At 33.8% G+C, this 24562-nt stretch overlaps 1 protein-coding gene across 2 annotated transcripts in view; it reads left to right on the forward strand.

Moving 5' to 3' along the window:
* The window catches only part of pcdh7b (protocadherin 7b), a 359406-nt gene that overhangs the window by 234805 nt on the left and 100039 nt on the right, over positions 1 to 24562 (forward strand). The gene's annotated exons all lie outside the window — the stretch shown is intronic.

A 24562-nucleotide genomic window follows, 5' to 3' on the forward strand; every position in this document is an offset into this window, starting at 1 on the left:
TCAGGAAAGGCTGAATGAAGTCATGGTGATCAATAATAACAGTAGTAGGACAAGAAACAAAAGATATTGAAAACTTAAGATTTTTAAGGCTAAAACTCAAATTCATTCTACAAATTAAGGCAAATGAAAATTCAGGACGTTAAAGTGCTAGAGGTGTAAAAAAATACAAAAATGCACATGAGCAAAAAGTTTTAGAAATGGAGCAAACAGAATAAAAGCCATGCCTATAGTGCAGAAGAGGGATGCAGGAACACTTGCTTAGATATACAAAAAAAATCACAAAAAGGTGTATGTTACAAAAGAACATGTAAACATGTACATCAATTTTCCTTCGCGATCAATAGTCTTATCAATAAACATGAAACAGAGTGAGGAATCAGAAATTAGCATGCATAAAAAACAGCAATTCTGTCAGTGAGCCCTTAATGAATTAATACCAACTATGGTTTCATGGAGGGCTTCTCAGATAGTTGGGCATTTAGGTAAACTGCCAGGTGAAAGGACTTGTAAACATATTTTGTTAAAGCAAGTCAGTTTTTTCCGCAACACATAAAATACTTTTTTCCAAGAAAGTTTAGCCTTTGTCACTAATGAAACCACTAAATAAAGACATAAATATAGAAATCTTAAGATTTGTTTTATTTAATGTTGGTAGCAGGATGAACTGTCAGGTTGAGCTAAGTGTATATTTTGTCGCAGAGTTGCTATAAGATGTTAACAGTAAAAAGGGTATTTAGAAATGAGTTATTTCAAGATGAAAATTTTCAGAATAATTGCAAATCTAGCAGGATAGAGAAAGCACAGAAAACTGGCAGTTAGATTGATCAGATTAGTATGAAAAGTCATTTAGCAAAGGGAATGAGAAGAGCGACAAACTAGTATACTTTAGATCTTTTTTTCTGAACCAGGGAAAAACTGATCATGTTTCCCTATAACAATAATAAAAAACTTTATTTTATTTATTACCATTAAAGGTGGCATCTCAAAGCAATACAGTAGATGTAAAAACAGATAAAAGGACCACAGCTTACAAAGTAAATACATATAAGAAAGACAAGCAGTTAGAGGTGCTACCAAAATTAGAAAATGAAGCAGATACAGACACTAAGTCTTCTGAAAAGAAAGGTTCTGAGGTTAGATTTAAATGCACTCAGGGTACGTGACTGATATCACTGGGAATACAAATTGAGAGCTCTGGGGTGCAGCTAGAGAAGACCCTGTCACCCACAGAATGTAGATGTTCTTGAGGACAGCTAGAAGACCAGAGTCAGACGGACAAAGGTGGGGGAGTAGACAGATAATAAGCCATATACTGTAGGTACAGAATGAGGATGAGGAATTTGAAGTTGACTCGAAACCTGATAGGTAACCAGTGCAAGGACTTGAAAACAGGTGTAATGCATCCCTGATAGGATTCTCGCTGTCATATTCTGAACATATTGAAGATTGCTCAGTGTGGATTTAATTTCCCCAGTGAACAGGATGTGCATTTATTAATTCTAGGAAAAAAAAGCCTTTCTTAATTTCTCTAGTTCTTAGTTTCTCTAGTTCCCTTTAAAATAAACTATTATCCCACAATGCAGAGTATTAAATGGCCAGTATTTACACATGATATTTGTGATTTAAAGAAATTAACACAAGCAGCTTTTGGGGATTTAAGTGTTGGCTGAGTTATTGCAGGATAAAAGACTAGAGATGTTGGTAAGAAGAAGATAATTTTGGGAAAGCTAAGGAATACACTGATAACAAGAACACTTCCTAATGGGGTTAGGCATACTTTTGATGAAGATGATGAAGTTAACAGACTGTATGTTTACATAGATACTGAAATGAGGATTGTATTTTAGATTTTGTGCAGTTACTAGTATTGAACTGTGTGTTGGATGCACATGATTTGAAGGAATGGGCAAACATAGCTGATGCGGATCCACAGAGACAGCATATTAAGATGTTTATAATTAGAGTAATTTGTTTAAATAACTAGGTATGGATACTGATGTGCAAGAGAGGTGAAAAGGCTAGCACTATAAAATATTTTATTCTCAGTGAGATTTTGCCATTTCATAGTGGGTTTCTAACACTGTGTATAGTTCCATCTATTTCTAATCTCTTTATCCAGTACAGAGGATTTGGAGCCTATCCCAGTAAGCAACGGACACAAGGCAGAATACACCCTGGACATAGCGCCAGTCCATCACAGGACAGACAGACACAAACACACACACACCAGGGCCAGTTTTCCCATAAACCAATTAACTTACCAGTATGTTTTGTGCGAGAGGGAGTCATATCACACATATGGAGAAAAACCATGTAACCCAGAGAGAACATGCAAACCCCACACACACAGGATGGCAGGAATTGAATCTAGGACCCCAGTGCTCCAAGATAGCAATGCTAACCACTTTGCCACCATTATAAATGGATGGATATCTTAGTTATCTTTCTAGTTCACAGGTTTGCATGCATAATTTAATTTTGAAAGGCGATGAGACATCAGGTACTACTGTTGTATTTATGAAAAAGAAACAAAACAAAAAGCATACTAACAACTGTGCCATCCTACTCTTTAGTTAATACAATTAGTTAATACAATTATTTATAAACAGTTAACATTGTTAGCAAAATATTTTGAATTATATTTAACCCTATTTCTTCTTTAGTTTTGTATTTAACTTATTATATGATAGTCAGATTTAATGTATATTTGAACAATGAAAATATATTTTTACAAGATGCGGGGGAAAGTGCAACAACTTATTACAGTGCTAAATTTAATATTGATTGCTAATAGTTTATGCTAACACCTAACTTTCTTAATTAGGTGTAATTAAAACAGTGAACTAAGTGTAACATACCATTCAGAAAGACAATCGAGAATAGTTTTGTGGTGTTTGTATGGATGAAACGTTTCTAAAATGTATAACGTAACAAAATTAAAGACGATTAAATTCTGTAATCTTTCCAATTGTAATGTCATTAGACAGAACAAGACGTTTCTGCTTTGTCTAAGGATGGTATCAAAAAGTAGTCTAGGTGGTGAGAAAGCTGTGCTTAATGATAATTAAGTGACTTAAAAGTAAAAAGAGATGCTTCATATTGCTTGATTAATTCATATTGCCATAAGCGCTCCAGGCAGTAGAACGTTCATTCTGTACTGCTGAGCTCCGCACCTCCTCCCTCTCTCGGTGCCGCGCCCCTCTCTGACGGAGCGCAGTGGGCGGTACGCTATTTTCAGAGCCTCTGATTGTGAAAAAAAGACCTGCTGATGAGTTTCAGACAACAGGAAGAGAAAAGAATGGGATTTTTTCTCTTCGAAACGTGTGTTGTCTTTGTGAAATTCGTGTATTTTAAATGTTTAATTAAGAAGTAAAAACCTTACAGCGTACACAGAGATTCTGAGCTGATCACGAGGAAGAAAAATCACCCATTTTTCGCGCATAAAAAGTGGTTTTTAACTCTCGAAACCCATTTTTATAGGTTTTAAAGTCGTGCAATGTCTAAGTTAAGCAGGAACACATCATTATATCTCATTTTTTATTTCTTTTTAAAAATTTTTAAAAATCGTTTGCCCAGCCTATTAAAAGTGGCATCTCAAAACAATACAGTAGATGTAAACCACAGATTACAAAGTAAATACCCAGACAAAAGCAAACGCGTTTTTAATAAGATGCTTTTATTCGTTCATAATCCGACGATCTCAGGAAGACTAATGGGGGTCTGGCTTTTTTTTGGAAAACCATAACTCTGGTCTTGTCCAGATTGACTGTCAGCGCCCAGGTCTGACAGTGCTGCTCCAGCCTCTGTTCTGTGGGTGACAAAGAGGAGGAACTCGATTTCTGTAATTAATGCAGATCAGTAAATCAAGGGACAAAACAGTTATTGCACCTGGCTCCTCAATGGGCTTCGACGTGCTAATGCGTTGGTTTAACAGTCCGGGTGTGGCAATGTTTTTTATTATTGTTATAGAGAAACATGATCAGATTTTCCCCGGTTCAGAAAAAAAGATCTGAAGTACTGTACCGTATACTAGTTTGTCACTCTTCTCATCCCCTCTTTGCTAAATGGCTTTTGAATCGAGTCACATGAAGACAGAGGTGAAACAGCCCTACACAGCCCTGTTGCAGTACACAAATATAATTATATCTTATTAAGTTCTTAAGATACGCGATTCTTTTAATACAGTCTTTGCTGTGGTCTAGAGGATCCTTGTGATATTTCGAGCTCTTGGAGAATGATAAGTGTCGCAGTTTAAATCATTTTCGTAGTTAGAAATTATGGAACGCTCTGTTAAAAGCAATTATGGAACGCTCTGTTATGTCCGTTGCAGTTTTTTTGCAACATGAATATAATTATATCGTTATTAATTTCTTGAGATACGCGATTCCATATTAAATTCCCTTTTAATCAAATTCTAAATGTATGCTTGTTGACTCCGGTATCACGTTAGTTAAAGACTTCGATGCTTAAAATGTTTAGGGAGAAATGGAATACTGGTGTGTATGTTTTCTTTAAACTACCAAGACCAGCCATACACAGTACAGTTTACATATATACAGTAATGTTTATGTTCCTAAATTAATATCGTTTATGACCTTCAGATGCATTATGCTCCTCTTCTTTTTATGCTCAGCTACTAAAATTTCCCTTTAGTGGTAAAATTCCATATAAATATTCAAAACTAAGCGAATTAAAATGTGCACAGTAAAGACATTAAATGATTAAATCTTTTCACTATCAACCAATGCACCACGAGTGCCCCTGTCGGTCATTTTGGCCAGCCAATCACTTACTGCTGTGCCGTACGGTGCCCCGCGGTGGCTTATGGGTAGTTTACCGTACCGCGGGTTTGTACCGTGCATTTTGAATGGCTGCATCTGTAATTGTTCTACTCTTAATATTTAGGACATGGTAGTAAGCACCCATTAATTATTTCCTGCATGGTTACAAACTCAGGTATCAAAATCTGTTGTTGTAATTACTTTAATTATTGCTACTTCAGTATGAACAGTTCTGTTTGCTATTCCCTTTTAATTTGTACTCTGTAAAAATACTTTAAACAGTTTTCTGTTTGCAAGAATTTAATTGCACATTTAACCCAATTGAGATTATAAAGTAGGATAGTAGTGACTTGAAATTAGCCCTACAGTTTTTTATATTGTGGTACACCAACTAGAAAGTTAATTTTATTTAGTTTTAAGAAACTTGTAGAAAATAATGTATCTTGTGGTGGGCTTATTTCTGTGTGTCTTAGAATAATTACTGAAAATAATACATTCAAGCTTTTCAAAGTGTCATATTGGTAAAGAAGTAAAGCTGTCTTAGAACAAAGTTCTAAAAACCAGTAAAAATAAAACTGACAAGTTCAGTCAAGAAAAAGGGGAAGAAAAACAAACCAGTAAGGTACAGTTGTTGTTTAAAGGGCTGGGAACATCTTCTTCTCACAAGTAACCAAATCAGTGCCAACCTCAGTATTATACGAAAAATGTGCCACCCACTATAACTATAAAAGCAGACTGACTTATGGTATTTTCTGTTTTAAAAAGCCTCTATGCAATAGAAAACACAAGAAGAAAATGTTCAGTGTTGTAGGTTAACTTTTGACCACTTGTCTGCAAAAATAAGGATTGATGAAAGTGATGATGAAAGAAAAAGATGTATATCCATAGAGAAGAGTAAGATAATATAATACCTAAATCAGTGCTGGTGCAAGATTAAGGTATTAGTTTAGTTTATTATTTCAAGAAAACCTATATCCCTATAACCTATATCCCTACATAAACCTGCTGCTCAAGAAAACACCTCTAAGAGAGAAAATAACTCTAGAATTTGGATGTTTTTTTCTTCCTCTGTAACAAAACAAAGACCGTTCTGTGTAACATTTTAAATCATTCTGTAAAACCATAACTTTAAGATTCAGAATTGTAAAATTAACAAATAAGGCAACAGCTTTGCTAGTGAAAATGTTTTACTCATGTTAATGTTAGCGCAGCTTATATTTACTTTGACTAACAATGCAGTGATCATTCTTGGATTCTCTTTAACTTATTTATCATTGCATGCATGTGCTTGGTTCTGGCCTTTTGCTTAAATTATCATGTCACAGCAGCTGCCGTGATTTCTCATCCTCAGAAATCTAAAGGGCTTTCTAAATAAAAGTCACTCCTGTGATTAATGGTTAATGTGTGGAATGTCATCTCAGATTGAAAAGTCAGACAACCAATATTAGCAACAGTAAACTTTGTCAGGAGACTAACAATATGTACATGTTCAGTTTTTAGTTAAATGTATTTACCTTCTTTTTCAAGAAATTAATTTACAGTAATGCCATTTATTTAAGTACTTAAATTAATCTTGGAATCTAACCTTAAATAAATTGTACAAAAGTTAATTTAATAGTGTATTTGGCCATGTAGTCTGCATTTAGATGTGGGACAGCAAATAGTAATAATGCAGACTTACACATGAAAAGAAAGCTATTTTTTCTTTGTTTCTTCTTAGAAAAAAAAGGTTATTTTTTACTATTTCAAAAAAATAAAAAGTAGTGTTTATTTGAACCTGAACAACTAGGCATTACATCAATTATTATTTCACATACCCAGATTATATGTGTCTCAACCCTTTTTTTTTTCTTTATTTTTACATGTAAATGTCCAGGTCAGTGGCCAACAGCACATTCATTTGACCAGCATTATTAACCTTAAGAAGTTGTGTGTTTGAGTCATTTGATTCAATATGCTACCATGAACCATTACTCTTATTTTTCTACAGTTCTCTGTGTATCCTGGGGCTTTAGTTTCAAATTGCTGTTTTAATTACACAGTGTATCTCGACTAATAAAAAAGAGAGATTAAGCAAAACCTAATGTCAAATAAATATGTAAAAAAGTCTACAAGTGCATATTGAGGTGCTTCTCAGATCTTCAAGTGTTCACATAAATGTGGTCATCCTCATTTATTTTCATCAGTGTTTAAGTTACATAAAACTAATGTATTTAGTGTCAGGGTGATTTTGATTTGCACCCGTTGCTTACCAGAATAGGGTTCAGATCCTTCTGTAGCACTGTACTTGATAATACTGCTAGTGGATGGATGGATGGATAAACTATCTTTATTAGTCAAATAATGTTTAAACCCTAATTGCACCTAAAGAATGGTGGTATCAGCTTTTCATGACACACTGATTGTACTATTTCAATGTGTCCAACTCCAATTACTTTACACAGAGTGTAAACAGAGTACTTTACATTGTAACATAAAATGTGACTTTGTCATGTTTTAACTAAAAGGAAACATACATAATTAGTATTAAAAAGAAATCAGCCATTATCACTGCCATATTTAGGACAAATTTCAAAATACAGATGGAGTACATGATTTGATTAGTCTGTTTACGGTATCACATTCTGAAGTTATATGTTGTAGTGATAGTTTTTTTTTAGTGAGCTTCATTTAGGCATACCAGATCTTACTGTGTCACTTCAAATCTGTCCAGTTGATAGTTTTGGTAAATACATATGCCAGCCCCAGTGGGTCTCATATAAAATGTCTCATGTAGAATCAAACTAAGCTTTTTCATCTAAGAACTGTTATGACAATAGCTTTTTTAAGTTAAATGTTTAATATAGAATTGTTTGAGATTTTGTTAGTGACTTTATGGTTTTAAAATAACTGCAATTTCAGAACTCTGCAACTCCTTTTGGAAAACCCTTCCTACAATATTAAGTCAATAATTGCCTTTATAAATGTAGCCTCCATGTTATCAGCTCCACTGCCAATGAAAATCAATAAAAACAATTTCCATTCATGATCTCACTTCACACTAGTTTTCCTTATTCTTTCCAGGAGCTCTTCTATCAAAGTGTCATTGTATTAGAAAAATGCAATTTCACCCTGACTTCAGAAGCCATATAAGGAAATAGTTTATAGATGAAAATAATTTCATTTCATTTGCTGCCCGTAAAAGTTCCACAGATATATTCCATGAGAAATTGTAGACGAGGACAAAGGATCAAAATACAATTAAGAATGGCTGGCAAATTTGTTAGACGATGGACCTTGCTTTCACTGAAGTGAATAGACAGTATTAAAAACGTTTGTATTTGTGCCAGGATACTGCATTATTTTGTACAAAGCCAAACACAAAGAATGCATTCCATTTGCATAGACTTTAGGATATTGTGTGTTCTTGCAGTATCTCCTGCAACATAGTATCTCCTAATCAACATAGGTTTACTTCAGTTTTAATGAGACTATAAGCTGTATTATCTTCAAGAGCATAAAATAAAATCACTTTTTATACTTTCATGATGGGGAGCTTTGGGGAGATCGAATGACTCCCACTGACCACCTTATCAACATCATTCTTTTTTCTGTTGTATTATATTTATTGTATTGAAACAATTGTATTGCTTAATAGAAGAAAGGAAAATGTCAATCCTTTGTACCTCAACTTTTCATTAAATATAAATTATCATTTTATCATTGAAATTACATGATTGCTGTACTCTTTACAATTAAGCACAAATGACTTATTTTTGCTATGTAATATGTGCAGTGTCTTTGATTTTCCACATGATTTCTTGAATGTATGGAAATGAAAATATTTTATATTATTGTAGTGTCCTGATTTTGTTTACCTATATGCCTATAATTTATACTGAGACTTAGCACTTAAAGTATTTCAAGTACAATAGCCTCAGATACCTGATGATTAATGCGTTTCAGTGTTGTGCTAGAATATTTGAAGCCATCATTGATCTGCCAAGATCTAATACCCAGAGTGCTTTACTGTTTAAATTAAGAGTTAGTGCAGAGTGTTCTGCTCCATTAGTAGAGAACTATTTGAGGTGCAAGGGGATGTTTCAAGGACAATATGTATTTTACAATATTACCAGAATAATAAACATAAAATATCTCACACTTTTATTTTATACAGTAAGTTAATAAATATACATATATTTTAATATTTTGTTTTATGTTTGTTTTATTTGCTACTTAGGAAAAAGAAGCAACATCCATATATTTAATCAATTTATATTCACACTTACAGTATTCAACTTAAACACGATAAAAACACAATTCAGAGTCCACAAGGCTGAAGTTTATATATAAAAGCATATGATGGAAATACAAAGTCACAAATAAAAGATTTTATAAGTACTTAAAAAGTACCTTTAAAATAAAACAATGCATATTTATTATATATTTATTAAGACTCAGTTATTTTAGAAACCATTTTTCATAGCAAAAAAAAGTCGCATCATCCAGGTGGGTTTTGCACATTGGTTGTGGTGGAGGGGAGTCCCCATTACCTGTAAAGCGCTTTGAGTGGAGTGTCCAGAAAAGCGCTATACAAGTGTGAGCAATTATTAATTATTATTATTATTATTATTATTATTATTATTATTATTATATTTTAACACTGATAGTAATAAATAGGAACATTAATAAAAACAAAGTTTGAGAAAATCCTGAATTAGTTAAACGTTATTTGTGAAGCAGCACCCTAGCATCTCTTTGACACTTTTTGACACATCTTGTCTTATTAGAAACAAAAATGACATAATGCATATCTGATCATGATTGGTCAGTTTTTTTTTTACTGGGCTTCCATTACAATCATTTAGAGCGGTAACAGAAAGTGACTCGAAAGGGAATTTTTGGTGCCAATTTAAAAAAAACATGTTGCACATTGAGAGATCTCCCTGGTGGCCTTGTTTGCCTAGACAGTCACCTAGTTCACCTCCAGGACCAGCTCTGCTCCTGAGGGAGCCTGCAAACATGTGGCAATAGGTTTTGTGGTCAGACAAATTAAATTGGAACTGTTTGGTGTAAATCAAATGATGCAAACCCAAAATACTGCATCACCCAATTTTCATCATCTCTCCTATTGAACATGTTGCTGGTGGCATGTTATAGTTTTCCTACTCATCAGCTTGACTTAGAAGCTTGTCAAGACTGATGGGAATATAAATGGAGAAAAGTACTGGCAAATATAAGACAAATCTGCTTTATATTTTACTGGGACAACAATTAACCTATCACAAGTGCAATGATTTATAGTGCAAGGCCAACTCTACACTGGAATGCCTTAAGCATAAGAAAGAATCCCAGTCACTGAACTGAGGTCTGTGGAAAGACCAAACTGGTGTCAAAAAGCAATTCACAAGCAACTTGAGAAAGCAAATATGTGAAAACAGTAAAAATTCTACAAAGCCAATGTGAAAACATTCCACTAAATGCACTTACTGTATCCCTTGTTAAATGTACTTACATTTGCTACACCTTATGAGTATTCATTACGCCGAATGATGCATACTGTATACAAATATTTGTTAAGGAACAAGTAAAGGTTTATTCCATGCTGAAAAGCGAAGAAAGGAAACAAAAAATTTTCAGAAGTGGAGCCTTCTTCGGGTGAAAGCCAAAACGTGTTTCCTTTCTTCTTTTTTCATCATGGAATAAACCTTTACTTGTTACTTTTCAGCCTATGCATGCTGACACAGCTACCTACTTGAACTACATATTTTTGTTAGATGAGTGAACTGACTCCACTAATATGAGCTCCAAGCATGTAGCTTTTTCTCTTATTTATGTTTTTTTCTGCTCTTGGCTGTTGTTTGTAAGTATGATGCATTTTTTTACTCATTGCATAACTAAAAATATATAAATTAAACTTCCTATAATAAAAACTACCAACATTTCCTATTTGCATCCTGTGCTCTGTGAATGTTAAGTAATGTTAATTCATGAATTTTTATATTTTCTGCAATGACATTTTTTTAATTTGATTAATGGCACTGTGATAGTTTTAATATCACCAGAAAGGTTGATTTTTTTTTCTTACTTTTACCATTATAGGCTGTAGTCTGTTTTTAACAGCATAAGATATAACTACCATAATGGAACAAGTAATAGGTTTATTCCATGCTGAAAAAAAGAAGAAAGAGAACACAACGTTTCGGCCGTGGAGCCTTCTTCAGGTGTGAGAGAGACAGGGCAGTAGGCAAAGGTAAAGTAGCTGACGCAGCTACCCACCTGAACTAACTACCATAATAACTTTTTTTTTGTTTATTGAGAAATTTTGATTAGTTTATGTCATATTTATTGTTCATATGCATCATAGAGATCATGCAACAATTATTTATTACTCTATAATACTGCTTCATATTATGTTGAAACATAACAATTGGCATAAAAAATAAGTGTTCTGAACCTCTACTTCTTGTAACATACAGCTATTTATGTTGCCAAACTAAGTTTTCTACAAGCAGACTATTGTGCTCAAATAATAAGGGATACGTTTATTGAGTTGAATGGTCTGAAAACGTTTTCAGTTTTTTTCAGTCAACATTTTTCATTTTTTCTCTTTAGTTTTTGCTGGCATTTACTGTAACGTATCTTACCCTTTAGGTATTTTGTCTGACCTTTCAGCTTATGAATAAAATATATATTTTTTTAAATATGAAATGTGTACATTTTGCAATTTCAGAAAGTGGGACACTACAGAAAAGGGAATTAATAATTTTGTAAGTCACATATTATCCTGGTAATTAAATAATATAGAAATTGCCTTGCTTATCTTATAAAAGCATATAGACTTCTTGAAAAAAATGTTTTGATCTCATTTGACCATTCAATAACCAAATGGCAATATATTTTGCTCAGTTGGGATTTGGTGAAGAAGCAATAGCTGCAAATTGCCTATTAAAATGATCTATGTTGTTGTAAAATTAACACCAAAAATAAAGAATAATAATAAGTACAAAAATAATAGTTAAATATTTACTGTTTCGTTTTTAGAATTTAAGATAGCAAAGATTAATCATTGTATAAACTGTTTCCTTAAGGGTAGTTTTTGTTCAATTATCAGTATGGCTTTCTTAAAGCTCTTAAACGTCTTTTCCAAAATGCCATGAGCTTTTGGAAGCAGCCTTTCCATAATAACATTGTACTATGATAATGATGGCTGCTGGAAATTACAATTTTTCCTAGAAAACAATCCCAGTGTTTCACTTGAATTTATTGTTGTTTTCCACTGCATATTGGGTAGGCAGTAATAAGTATATTTATGGGGGCATTTTTTCATTAACCTTCCTTGGTTGAAATTTCTCTATCCACTCACAAAAGCTTTTGGGATTTAAGTTAAGTAAGAAAGATGTATGGGTTTAATTAAAATAATTTTCAAAAATCATCATATCCTGAATTAATATATTATAGGTGATTCATTATAGAGGAAAAGTTGAAAAACTAGATTGATATTGGCATGCTATAGACAAGGGGTGTGGATACTTCTTAGAAATTGAATTTTATTGAAAAAGCATTATCATAAAGGAAATGCTATCGATTTTTTTTCTAGAAATGCGTGATTTTCAAAGAAGGTGGAATTTGGATATATAAAATCAGAACAGGACCTCTAAACTCCATTATGTTTTATAAGCAAAAAAAATCAATTATCCCTAATTTTATGTATCCTTAATGTGGACTTACTAATGTGTGTTCAGTATTTATTGTAGAGAGATAACAAAAATAAAAAAAAGCTAATAGTTTTATTTTTAACTTGCTGGTATATACTTTACAGTAACCAGCTATATCATGAAGTATATCAAACCAAAGGAAAAGGTAGCAGAAAACAAAATGGTATTCTGTTTACAAAATGTAGTTCAGTACCTGCTTTTATCCAATATATTTTTGAGAATAGGTTTCCCTGAATATTATATCAACACTGTAACTTGGTAATTGGTATAATTATCTTATTGGAGTAGATGTCAAGTTTTTGTTCTCTGGAAAAATTGCTTACTCCTGAAACGTACTAAAGAACAGCCATTACATTTATAGCACAAAGGGGTCAGTAAATCATTGCTAATGCATGTATGAATCTTTTCTAAATTATTAATGCCAAAGTATACTACGTATTCAAATCACTACCTCAGGGATTTTTTTACTTTAGTCTTAAGTGTAGTTATTTAAAGGTGCCTATTGTGGTCTTTCTCTAAACAGGTTAAATCCTAGTCAAATACAAAATAAACACATGTCTAGAAATAAAAGGCAATATTTTCCCTGCTTTCATTACATACCTTCTCACAACTGTGAAGAATCACAGATAGCATGGGCTTCAGAAAGCCTTCTCACTTCCATTCTTCAATCATAAAAATGCCAGTTGAAAATAATTCATTTTGAGTTCACAAAAAGGTTATTTACATTTATATTTTCAATTAAAAAATTCAATTTTTTCACTGTATCCCATTATGTAAAAAAGAGCAAAGATTTTGAAATCTAATTTTCTCTGCTGTTGGAGAAAATGTCCCCCTTCCCCTTTAAGACAGTCATGAGTCCATTAAAATAAGTTTTTATTTCATGTGCATGGGACTGAAACACACAGAGATGGTTGGTGTATTTTTCTCAAATTGATTAAAGTAGAACTGTCCTTAAATATTTGCCCTGTGCTTATCAGATTGGCAGTATTCCAAATCACGCACATCTTCCTCTTCCCTATTTGCCAAAGTTAACTTCTGATTATTTAGTTTCGCAATTGATTTTTTAGTTTCATTGCACATGTTCCTACAGTATATAACACAGTATACAGATGCAGCCATTCAAAATACGTGGTAAAACCCAGTACCACGGGAAAACGTCTACAGCCCACCGCTGTATGTGATTGGCCGATCAAAATGGCTGACAGCTGGCACTTGAGGTGCATTAGGTATTAGTGAAATTATTGCTTCTTTTAATCTCTCTACTGTGCATGTTTAAATCTGCTTAATATGACATATTTGTATGGAAATTTACAACTAAAGGGAAAGTTTGGTTGCTGAGCATAAAACTAACTGGAGCATGACAGGAGCATAGTCTCTGAACGTCATAAACAATATTAATTTAGGAATATAATATATTATACAAACTGTATATGGCTGGTAGTGGTAGTTTAAATAAAAAATACACAACAGCATCCCACTTTCTATATAAGCATTTCATGCATCAAAGTTTTTCACTTGGTCACTTACTGTGGTTATTTTTAAAAGTTTTGACGTGCTCATTTTGACAATATTATGTTTATATACTTTATAAAAAGCTGTAGCATTTTAACCTTTTCTATGAATACTTGCACTCGTTATCACAGTAAAAAAAATTATACTGTTTAGAATCTGCTTAATAGGGAATATAATATGGAATATAATATATCTAAAGAAATTAATAACAATATTAATTTAAGGATCTAAATGTAATATAATTTTATAGCTCAAAGTATTACCATATTCCACTTGCTTTGTAAACATCTGCATCGACTTCTTTCACTCATACGCTCATGATTATGTTTCAGCACTCTCTCAAAATGACTGCTTAGGAGAGTTGATTAGGCGCATACCTTTGAACTCGGTGGCCAGTATTTGATTCCCTGTGGCCAGTGTTTCCCACTCAAGCCATGTATTTCTTTTGCAACATTTTTTTTTAAAGAAAGAAGCAAAAATGTACATTATGTTAACATTTTATTTTTATATATCACAGCGTGTTCAATAAATAAATTGAAAATGTGAATGAGCAAATATGAATACTCGCAACAATGGGTTCAACTGGTTCAATCCAATTAAAAAAATACTGAATCGCAATGGGGCAATTCAAGACAAGCCTTTACAACAAGTGTGAAAATGAAATAGTATATTGTAGCAAATGCGAGTTCTTGGGCTTTTGCCCTCACTGCTCCTGCCCCAGTTCATCCTTCACTGCATGGTCTTGAACCCAGGTCTCCAGCATCACTCAAGAGGGGTGTTGCAGGCTGAGCTAAAGGGGGAGGGTAGTGACATATCCGCGCTGCACCCGGCTTGTACAACATGTATGTTGGCTGTTTCATTACAACATATTACAATTATAATCGAGAATAACAGAGCAATATTAAAAATAGCACTGAAACTGAACTATAATAATGTATCTGATCACTATTATTAATAATTTAATATTGTTAACAACCATTTCAAACTGTATTTTGTTCAGGGTCATTTGTCACTGTTTTCACGATCTTCGCTTTCTTATGTAAACTCCTATTTTTGAGACAGGATGCTTCAGATGTCAATAACCCCACCAACAATTGACACAGAGCCTTCAAATCACAGACAATTTAAAGATTGCAATTTGTGAAAATTTTCGCAGCTTTTATATAAACACCATCCAGTACCTGGTTCCATTTTCAAAAACCTTATTTTGAATAAAGCTAATTCCAAGTGTAAGTGAGTTAATAAAGCCAGAATTACTATTCCTATGTCTGAGAAACACCTGACCATATATTGTAAAGCTTTCAGTGCTTTGTTTGAGTATATTCCAATCGCAGTGGGGGAAGGGTATGTGGGGACTGGTTTAGTCTTCAATTGAATTGGGGCTCTGTATTCTTCACACCTGAAACATTGTTTTCTCTGAAAGCGTTTTTCAAGAGAAGTTGATCTTTTGAAGCCTATGCATGCTGACACAGCTCCCTACATGAATTCTTGGTTCTTGACTGAGAAGGCTTTAGGGAACTTTACAACCATTTTTATTTTCTTTGTGATACAAGTTTGAAGTGTGATGACAAATTAAACCAATTATAAATGACATTTATATTGGCGTTTTTATTAATTTTTCACTTAAGCATATGGAGGAGTGTCAGATGTCAAGAAGAAGCCCCCCCTGACAGACTGACAAAGCAATTAGGAAGTTAACTATCCAGCCATTGCAAAGGGTGCAAATGCAGCAGCCACAAATAAATAAAAAGTCAAACTTTTTTTCTTTTTTGTTACAATCAGAATTGTAACAAATTGTCATGTTTCGCTTCGTTGGGTAGCAATCATGACGTTGTCATCCAAACAAAGTTTTTTTTTATTTCGAAACCTTGGCTGGTATGCTTCACAGACTCATTTATGGAGTAATTCAAACAAAAGAGGTGCTGGGTGCACCGTGATCTTGACATGCAGGTGTGAAGTAGACTTAATGGAAAAAGAGGAAATACACAAGTATCCTCTATCACTTCAGTTTACAGTAAAATTCCCCCAGAGCCACACAACATCGTCCAACATTGCTCTTCATCTGTCTTATCTCCAGGGAGTAACACTGTTACACTGTAACAAAACTGTTACTGGAACACATCAGTCCTTGATTGTGGTTAAACAGTACATACGATGTCTGGTGGAGTTTCATCGTTCACTTTCTGTAATCTGTACAGAACCGTGACGTTTCATCAATGTTTGGTACATATAAACACAGGGACTTCACGGACTTCCATCTTTGAACTAAACTGTGCTCCAGTAAAAGTATAGTTTTCACCTTCTGTATCACTTCTACTTTACCAGGTTTTGTATGATAAGCACATTGTTTAATGGGGGGTGAAATTACCTACGTCTATATCTCTGTATGCCACAGATTTGAGTCAGAGTGTCTGTTTATAAAACAGAGTGCCCTCCATTAAAATTAACTGTATGATTTATTTTTCTATTTCAACTAAATGAGGGGAGTACAAAACCAAATCAGTCAGGATCTTGGGGTTTAATTAGCAAGTGCATTGGTCTAAAATATTTTGCGTCAGCATCTAGACAGTGTACATTTGCAGATTCACTGGCTCAGTTAAAGGTGTAGCACGTCTTCAATGTTATGGTATGGTTTCAACATATTGATAAACTGTTTTTCCATTAATATGGAATCGTGTAACTATGTAGCTAAAATATCACAAATGGACCGCAAGTGTCCTTATAGTAGTATAGGGCAGTGGACTGTAATGTAGTGCTCTGCACCCAGGTGGTTCAAAGCCCCGTCTGAGAATTATTTTCAGTTTGTTTCTTACATAGCGGAATATATTAAAAGAAATGTTCACTATTATAGCTTATTGTGAACACGATGTGTCTCAGGTTTACACCTGAATTGTGAGAATCTATATTTTGTCTTAATCCAACTTTCAGCAGCCAGTAATCAGCCAACAATTTAACTTTAAATTTAAAACTTAAATTAAATTTACAGATGCAGCCATTCAAAACAAGCAGGTGTAGCGGTGAGGCTTATTAATAAGGCAGAATTAAGTGTTTCTGAGCTTTCCCAAATTAAGCCTCATTTCTCTGTTCATCTCTGTGGTGCAGCCACAGAGAAACCATGCAGGCTGATTTAGGGTTCCTTTGATAAAAGCCAGCTCCCAAAGGGGGATGCACTTAGCTAAGCCTGGCTATCATGATCAATGGTCATCCATTGGTGCCTATCTGTCTAGGGAGTGCCAGATGGACATCTGGACTGCATTACTAAGTGTCAGGAGTAAGTGACTCATATCTCACCTTGATCAACCAATCAGGGACTGGTAGGGCCGAGTAACCCACGTGGGACTCTGATGCCCATGGAACTTTCAGCCAATCAATGAGCTGAAGTTCCTCCAGGTAAAAACAGGCAACACAGAGAGCATGGGAGATTCAGATTCAGTAAGATTCAGAAGGGATTCAGGAGGATTCTGTGGACAATTCTAAAGGGAATTCAAAGGAGAATTCCAGGGCAGGATGGCCCAGGAGCAGAAGGCTCCCAAGGGCAGGACATTCTCGCAGCGCGCCTCCTGACCATCCTGAGACTCAGCCCGGACAACCACGGAACGGCCAGTGTGTCCGAGTGCCAGAACTTTCCTTTGTTCTAAGAGTCTAGAGTGGAGGTTGCCAGAGAGTAACCAGCAGCAGGCCTCGTGAACAGGTCGGAACTGTGGACAGCTGAATCACTATTCTTTTTTTTCGTTGACAAAAAGTAACACCACACCATTTTGTTGATCCGATCACGCATTTGTTTCCAATCATACACAGTAATTCTTGAGAATCTCCCATTCACCATGCCTTACACATGCTCATAAAAGATATTAATTAAGGAACATAAACATATGACTTTATGTAAACTGTACTGTATATGGCTGGTCTTGGTATTTTAAAGAAAGAATACACGCCAGTATTCCATTTCTCCCTAAATATTTTAAGCATCAAAGTCTTACATGTGGTTATTTTGGAAACGTTTTAAGGTGCTCCTTGCTTCTTCTGACCATGTTACTGTACGTTTATATAGAGTACTTTGTGAGAAAAGTGATTGTTTTAAGATTTTCTGTGAATATGTCGATACCAGAGTAAACAGAAGCATAGTTTTAGAATTTGATTAATAGGAAATATAATATGGATTTGTGTATCTAAATAAATTAATAATGGTATAACTTAATCCATGTACTGTTGCACAAACAGTAGTATGAGACTTTCCATTGCTATGTGTGGGGCTGTCACATGACTTATCTTGGTCGAGTGTTCAAACCCAACTGTTGCCATGAGTTTTCTTTTAACAAATAAACATTTCTTTAAAAAACTAAAATAGCAAATATTATTGGCATTATATTGACATTTTTTATATTTCTAAATATCACAACATGTTCATACTGTAAGTACACAGCGGTACCGCAGGGTGTAGGGCGCAAATTCACGTGCGCCCGAAAGCCCTACATGTATTTCCTGGCACTGCATGTTTTTCACATTTCACATCTCTCTCTCTCACCCCCGTAGTGTGCTGGCTGTGCCGAATTTCACTCCACTGTTTGAGTCTTTGTCTACATTGTTTGTAAACATAATTCACACTCATCCACATCACAAATTACAGATCAGTCCCAGTATATGAGATATTGCTGTTTGGTTTTTGATCTGAGCTTTAATAGAGAGCTTACAGTATCTCTGTTAATAGAACTATCGAGTGGTATTAAATGCAACTTTTTTGTATCAATGACACTTTTCTAAAACTTATTTTAAGCATAAAAACAATTACTCCAATCTTTCCATGTTTGATCCCATGAGGAAGTAGCATAGGCTCCTGCTTTGTTTAATGATGGTATGAAAAATAAATCTAAATAGTGAGAAAGCTATGCTTTAAGTGAATTAAGGGACTTAGAATGCAAAGATAATGATTAACATTGCATTGTCAGATTGTGAATCAATAAAGGCATATAATTAAACACGCGTTTGGGATTTTAATCAAAATGGGGAAAATGGGGTTAGACCATTAGACATGCAATACACTTCCTCGTGATCATCTTAGAATTGTTGAGTAAGCTGCAAGTTTTTTTATACATAGCATTCAGAAATACAATCGGAAATAGTTTTGTGGTGTATGCATAGATGAAACCTTTCTAAAATGTATAACAAAATTAAATACAATTAAAATCTGTAATCTGTAATCTTTCCACGTGTAATGTCATTAGAAACTACAGTAAGTTCCTACTTTGTCTAACGATGGTATCAAAAAACAAACCTGGGCATAATGATAATTAAGGAACTTAGAAGTCAAAGAAAATGATTTATGTTGTTTAATTTCAAATACTAAATTATGAACACAATTGGTGCTTTATAGCCATTGTGCATTACTGAGCTCCGAGCTCCCTCCCTCTCTTGGTGGCGCCTCCCTCTCTGACACAGCACAGTGGGCAGCATGCTGTTTTCAGAGCCTCTGGTTAGGGAAAAAAGACCTGCTGATCTGTTCTACATACCAAGAAGACAAGATAATATGATTTTTTCTATTCGAAACGTGTTCTTTTTATGAAATTAGTGTATTTTAAACATTTAATGAATTAGTTTTATAAATACCAATACCACCCATATACAGTTTACATGATATGTTTATGTTCTTAAATTAATATAGTTTATGAGCGTGTGAAAGGCATGGTGAATCGGAGATTATCAAAACTTACTTTGTATGATTGGAAACAAATACTAATCAGAATCAAGGGAATCAGTGTGAATTTAAATACTAATTAAATGTCCTCAGGCACTTTCCACCCCCTCTACTCTTTTCAGAGAAGAATAGGCTAACCTTCGGTGGATGTTTTGGGTTTTGTTCACATATCTCCCCTTTTTATAAAATGACATGATTGAAAACTGTTCCAGAGCCACTGTTATTTCATTAGTGAAAAGTACATCATGAAATGCCTCTCCTTGTTCAATCCATTGGAAAAAAGAAAAGGAGCATAAAGCGTCTGATGGTCATAAACAATATTAATTTAGGAACAGAATCAGAGATATTATTTTAACTGGACTGCATCGGAGAGAATACCATAGCGTATTTTTTTTTTACTCCCTGGCGGAAACGGGCTTCCATAAGAATCAGTATAGCTTCTGGGAAATACATTTTTCCTGCATTAAAGTTTAGTAAAGTTTAGTAAAGTAAAGAACTAATTTTGTATTTCTTTTTTAAGCCATTTTTTTTTTACCACGCATGAATATTCTTTTGTTCATATCTTTGGAAGGGAAACATGGAAAGCCTTCAAACTTAATGTATTTTAAAGACCACGACTTGTGAAAATGTTCACAGCTTGCACATAAAACTATCAGTGAGCCAATTCTCTTTAAACCTCCAGTTTTTCATTGATGCATAATTACGCTCTAGCTGGAATCTGAGGGGATCGCCGTGTACACATGGTCACAACGCGAGAAATACTGCTCAATACAGCTTCCAGCTCAATACGACAGATGCAGCCATTCAAAACAAGCGGGCAATACCGCATTATTTTGCGGTGCGCTTGACGCAGCCTACCGCGAGTTACCGTAAATTCTCGTATAGTACCTCATAATACCACTAATACCAATAATACCATTGGTACCGCAAGTAAAATAATAGTATCCGGAATTTCCTCAAGGTGGAGCTAATAAAGCTCAAACTCTCATGTTTGAGCTGTTGCCATCAAAGTCTTTAACAAAGATATTACTAATAGTATTAATAATGAATGACCTTGGACAAGCTGTAAACTCAAGTATTGCCCTGGTCCACATTCTTTTTTTCATTGACTGTCTTTGTAAAAGTAACACCACAGCATTTCGCAATCACGCATTTGTTTTATCATGATAGGTAAGCAAATTCACAAATTCTTTAACTGGTAGATTCTATCAAGCATGTTTAATTGTAAACCACATTGACTGAGCATATCAAAAGGTATTTTAAATAGTGTGTTTTTTGTGATACATTGTGCACTGTCAGATGAAAAAAGTGATTTGAATTCAAATAAGCTCTCATTTGAAAGGCATGGTACTTTTATATTACTATGATTTTCTCCAGTTATAGTCATTTAAAAGTGTAAGGTGAAAGAACAATTGGATAGTTGTCTTCCAAGCAGAAAAGAAAACAAGGAATAGCTGTCCAAAAACCGTGTTAAAGAATGGATTATGTGTGGAATTGTGAATGAGTATATTCATTATTTTCAAAGGACAAAAACAAACAAACAAACAAACAAACAAAATGATGAGCTATGTAGACTTACACATATTAAAGTTTTGCCAAATCAATAATGTAAATGATTAGGCTATGATTTCATTTTCTTGCATTATCAAGTAAAATCTCAATTACATTTACCAACAAGTGCAGGGCTTTAATCCATGTAACAAAGAAACTAAACCCCAGTAAAATTATATCAAAAACAAAAATACTAAGATTATAACTTAGATCACATACAGATGGAGCTATCTAGAATGCACGCCAGAACTCCTGCCTGTCGAAAGTATGATGGGATTACTGCAGTCCTGTCTAGCCCTTTACAGCTCAAGCTCAAAATAGTTCGCTAGGTGGCACTTGTGTTGTGTTAGATAGTAATGAAAAGGTAGGTTCATATAATCTGTTTTTCTTAGTTGAATCTAATCATATGTCTTGAAAATATAACAAATTTTAAATGTTATATAAACATATAAAATACATAGCTTTTTTCTGGAAAGGGGATTACATGATACAAATTGAGCCTAGTTTCACCATAAGTCTCATAAAAAATATTAATAATTTCACAAATTATCACAAATGTAAATGATTTCCAATATCATCTAAGCACTGAGTTTGTTTTCACACCAGTGAAACTAATTTCTGATAAAGCAACACATTAATGCTATGTTTGTCATTGCAAGACGACATATAGAGCAACATGTAAATTCCATCAATTTCTATCAGGAAATTAAAACACAGTTCCACAAACATTCTACGAAAAGAAAAGAGACTAATTCATCTTCATAAAAAATATTTGAGAAGCAGATAGAATAGTAAAGTCCTTTTTAATAACTATATATAATCTGATTAAACAGTTCCTAGATGGTCGAAAGTCCCTTGATAATTTATCAATTCTCCAGTAAAATACAATCGCAAAAGCAAAAACTATTCAGAGACTTCGAGTGTTTATAGGATATTCTTGACTTTTTTTTTCCCTATCAATCAATTGAAGATTGCAGATTATCAAATTGACCCTGAACTCCAGTTCTGACAGTAGTCAAATGCAATAGAAATAAAAACAGAAAATAATTTATTCTTTTCATTATTTTCTGTTATTTGTTTCACATTTTTGGGAAGGTGGAGAAAACCATTCCAGGTCCTGTAAATGTTTCATAAATGTTAATTTAGTTAAAATATTTGTATTTTATATTTGTATTTGTATCTAAAAAAATTTGATCAATCACTCTCAAATTTTTATCCAAAGTAGTAGTAATATTAGAGAAGAATCGGAAGGAGAATTCTACATCCTAGGTGAGCTACAATTTGAGAAAGTGACTTTTAAGGGAAGATAATAAAATTTGTTTGTTGTTTTTTCCAATATTTGCTCTGGAGATGTGTCGAGTAGGACATATAAGAAATCTGAAGGTTCAGAATGAATGTCCAATGAGTTTCCTAACCATGCCTGTACTGTGTATACTTTCCAAGATAATTCAAGATTATTAAAGAGTACATTCATTCCAGGAGTACATTGACCTTGGATTCCATACAGGGATGGGGGTTTGTATTAAAATACTTCCTTATATGTTGATTTGACAACATAAATACCGTTAATTGTAATAGGTTGGGAAAAAATATTCAAGATAAGCAGCAAAATCAATTTAGCAAATCAAATATGCCCTGTTTAGAGGGTTCTAAAGAAGGACAAGAGCACTACTGAGTGTATGGCAAACCCCACTATTGTAAATTTACACTTCTACCACCTGGAAGACTCTGTGTCCCCAGGATATGAACTTTTCAAACATACACTGAACTGCTCTGTGACTTCTTGCATCCGTACACATTGTGATTATGATTCAGACCATCAATTTGTGAACCATAAACATTTCTAATCTTTCTGAAATTGAAACATTCTTTATATTGACTGATCATTTACATCTTCAGCACAATGTGGGGAATCAATTAAAAAATGAACAAAATGCTAGGGTATATATTTAATATCACAGGATTTAAGTCAAAGGATATTGTGCATTATACAACTTTAACACACGTAAGCCCTCATTTTGAATGTTGGGTACAATTTCATCAGGTTATACAAAAGACGTTGTTAATATTAATTATTGTATACAGTACACAGAAAGTATAAAACCAGCAATTTTATTATTAACATTGTGATAAATGGCAATGTGGTAGTAACGTTGAAAAGGGATTTATGTACAACATTGTTTGACCAATCATTTTTCACAATGATCGCACGTGAAACCACTAACACTAATAGGTTAATAAACATTTAATACATTTTAAGATTTACCACACCACAGCTGACGCACTTTAAATATTCATTGTGTTACCTGGTAGTTTTACAGAGTAGAGCAGTCCTGCATTATTCGAAAAAATAAAGCTGCAGTCCTTGACACCATGGTGTTGACAACTGACAATTCACAGATAGGTAGCTGCATCTGTACAGTATATGCAACAAACAAAGTCCTATGTATTTTTAAATTCTGGAGTAAACTTAAGCATAAAATATTTGATGTGAACTTTCTTTTTGTTTTATTTAGGATATACTCCTTAAATGGTCAACATAACCCTGTTATAGTAAATTATCTAACATGGCCAGCTTTGTGGTTTAGCAAATGTGTTCATCCATGTTTGAAAAGCTTAGGTTTAAAATAGATACATAGGATTACAGTGTATAAGGCAGTTAATATTAACACATTGGCAATCAAAATTCATATATTAATCTAAATTCAAAGCACTTCACAGAGAAAAAATCAATAAACAATGAGAGACACACTGCTGTGCGTGCATGCACACATACTCAGAACACACTCATTATTTGTTATGGCTGCAGTTTGTCTGTTGCTTGAACAGCAAAGTAAAAGGTATTGATCAGATACGGCCAGATCAAACAAGAAGTAGCACTGTAACACAGTGAAGTTAAGACAGATTTAGGAGATGCTTGTGCAGCAGTTTGAGTGCTGATGCTGAAATGTAATTATTAAATCCTCTGTTAGGAATCTTTTTTATAGAATGTTTTGGGAATAAATATTACCCTTGATGATTAATGGATTCATAACTTATCTTAAGTCAAATGTATTAGGTCTTCAGCATCAAAATAGATTGTTGAGATTGACAGAGATACAAACTTTGGAAATGTTTAAGGACTGCATTAGCTGCCCTGAATGGTGAATTTCTGTTCTCCTGTTTGTGAACATATATGGAAACATTAACATCACAAAAGAAACATTAAATAAGACATGTTCAGAGTTCAAGAGGGTTCATTGCATGCCCTAAAAGTGTATATCCAAATAAAGGATCTGTTCTTGTAACTTAGCAATTCATAATTTCAATGAAATATTTTTTCTGTACAT

This window comes from Lepisosteus oculatus, chromosome 1 (genome assembly GCF_040954835.1).
Source record: "Lepisosteus oculatus isolate fLepOcu1 chromosome 1, fLepOcu1.hap2, whole genome shotgun sequence".
Taxonomy (NCBI): domain Eukaryota; kingdom Metazoa; phylum Chordata; class Actinopteri; order Semionotiformes; family Lepisosteidae; genus Lepisosteus; species Lepisosteus oculatus.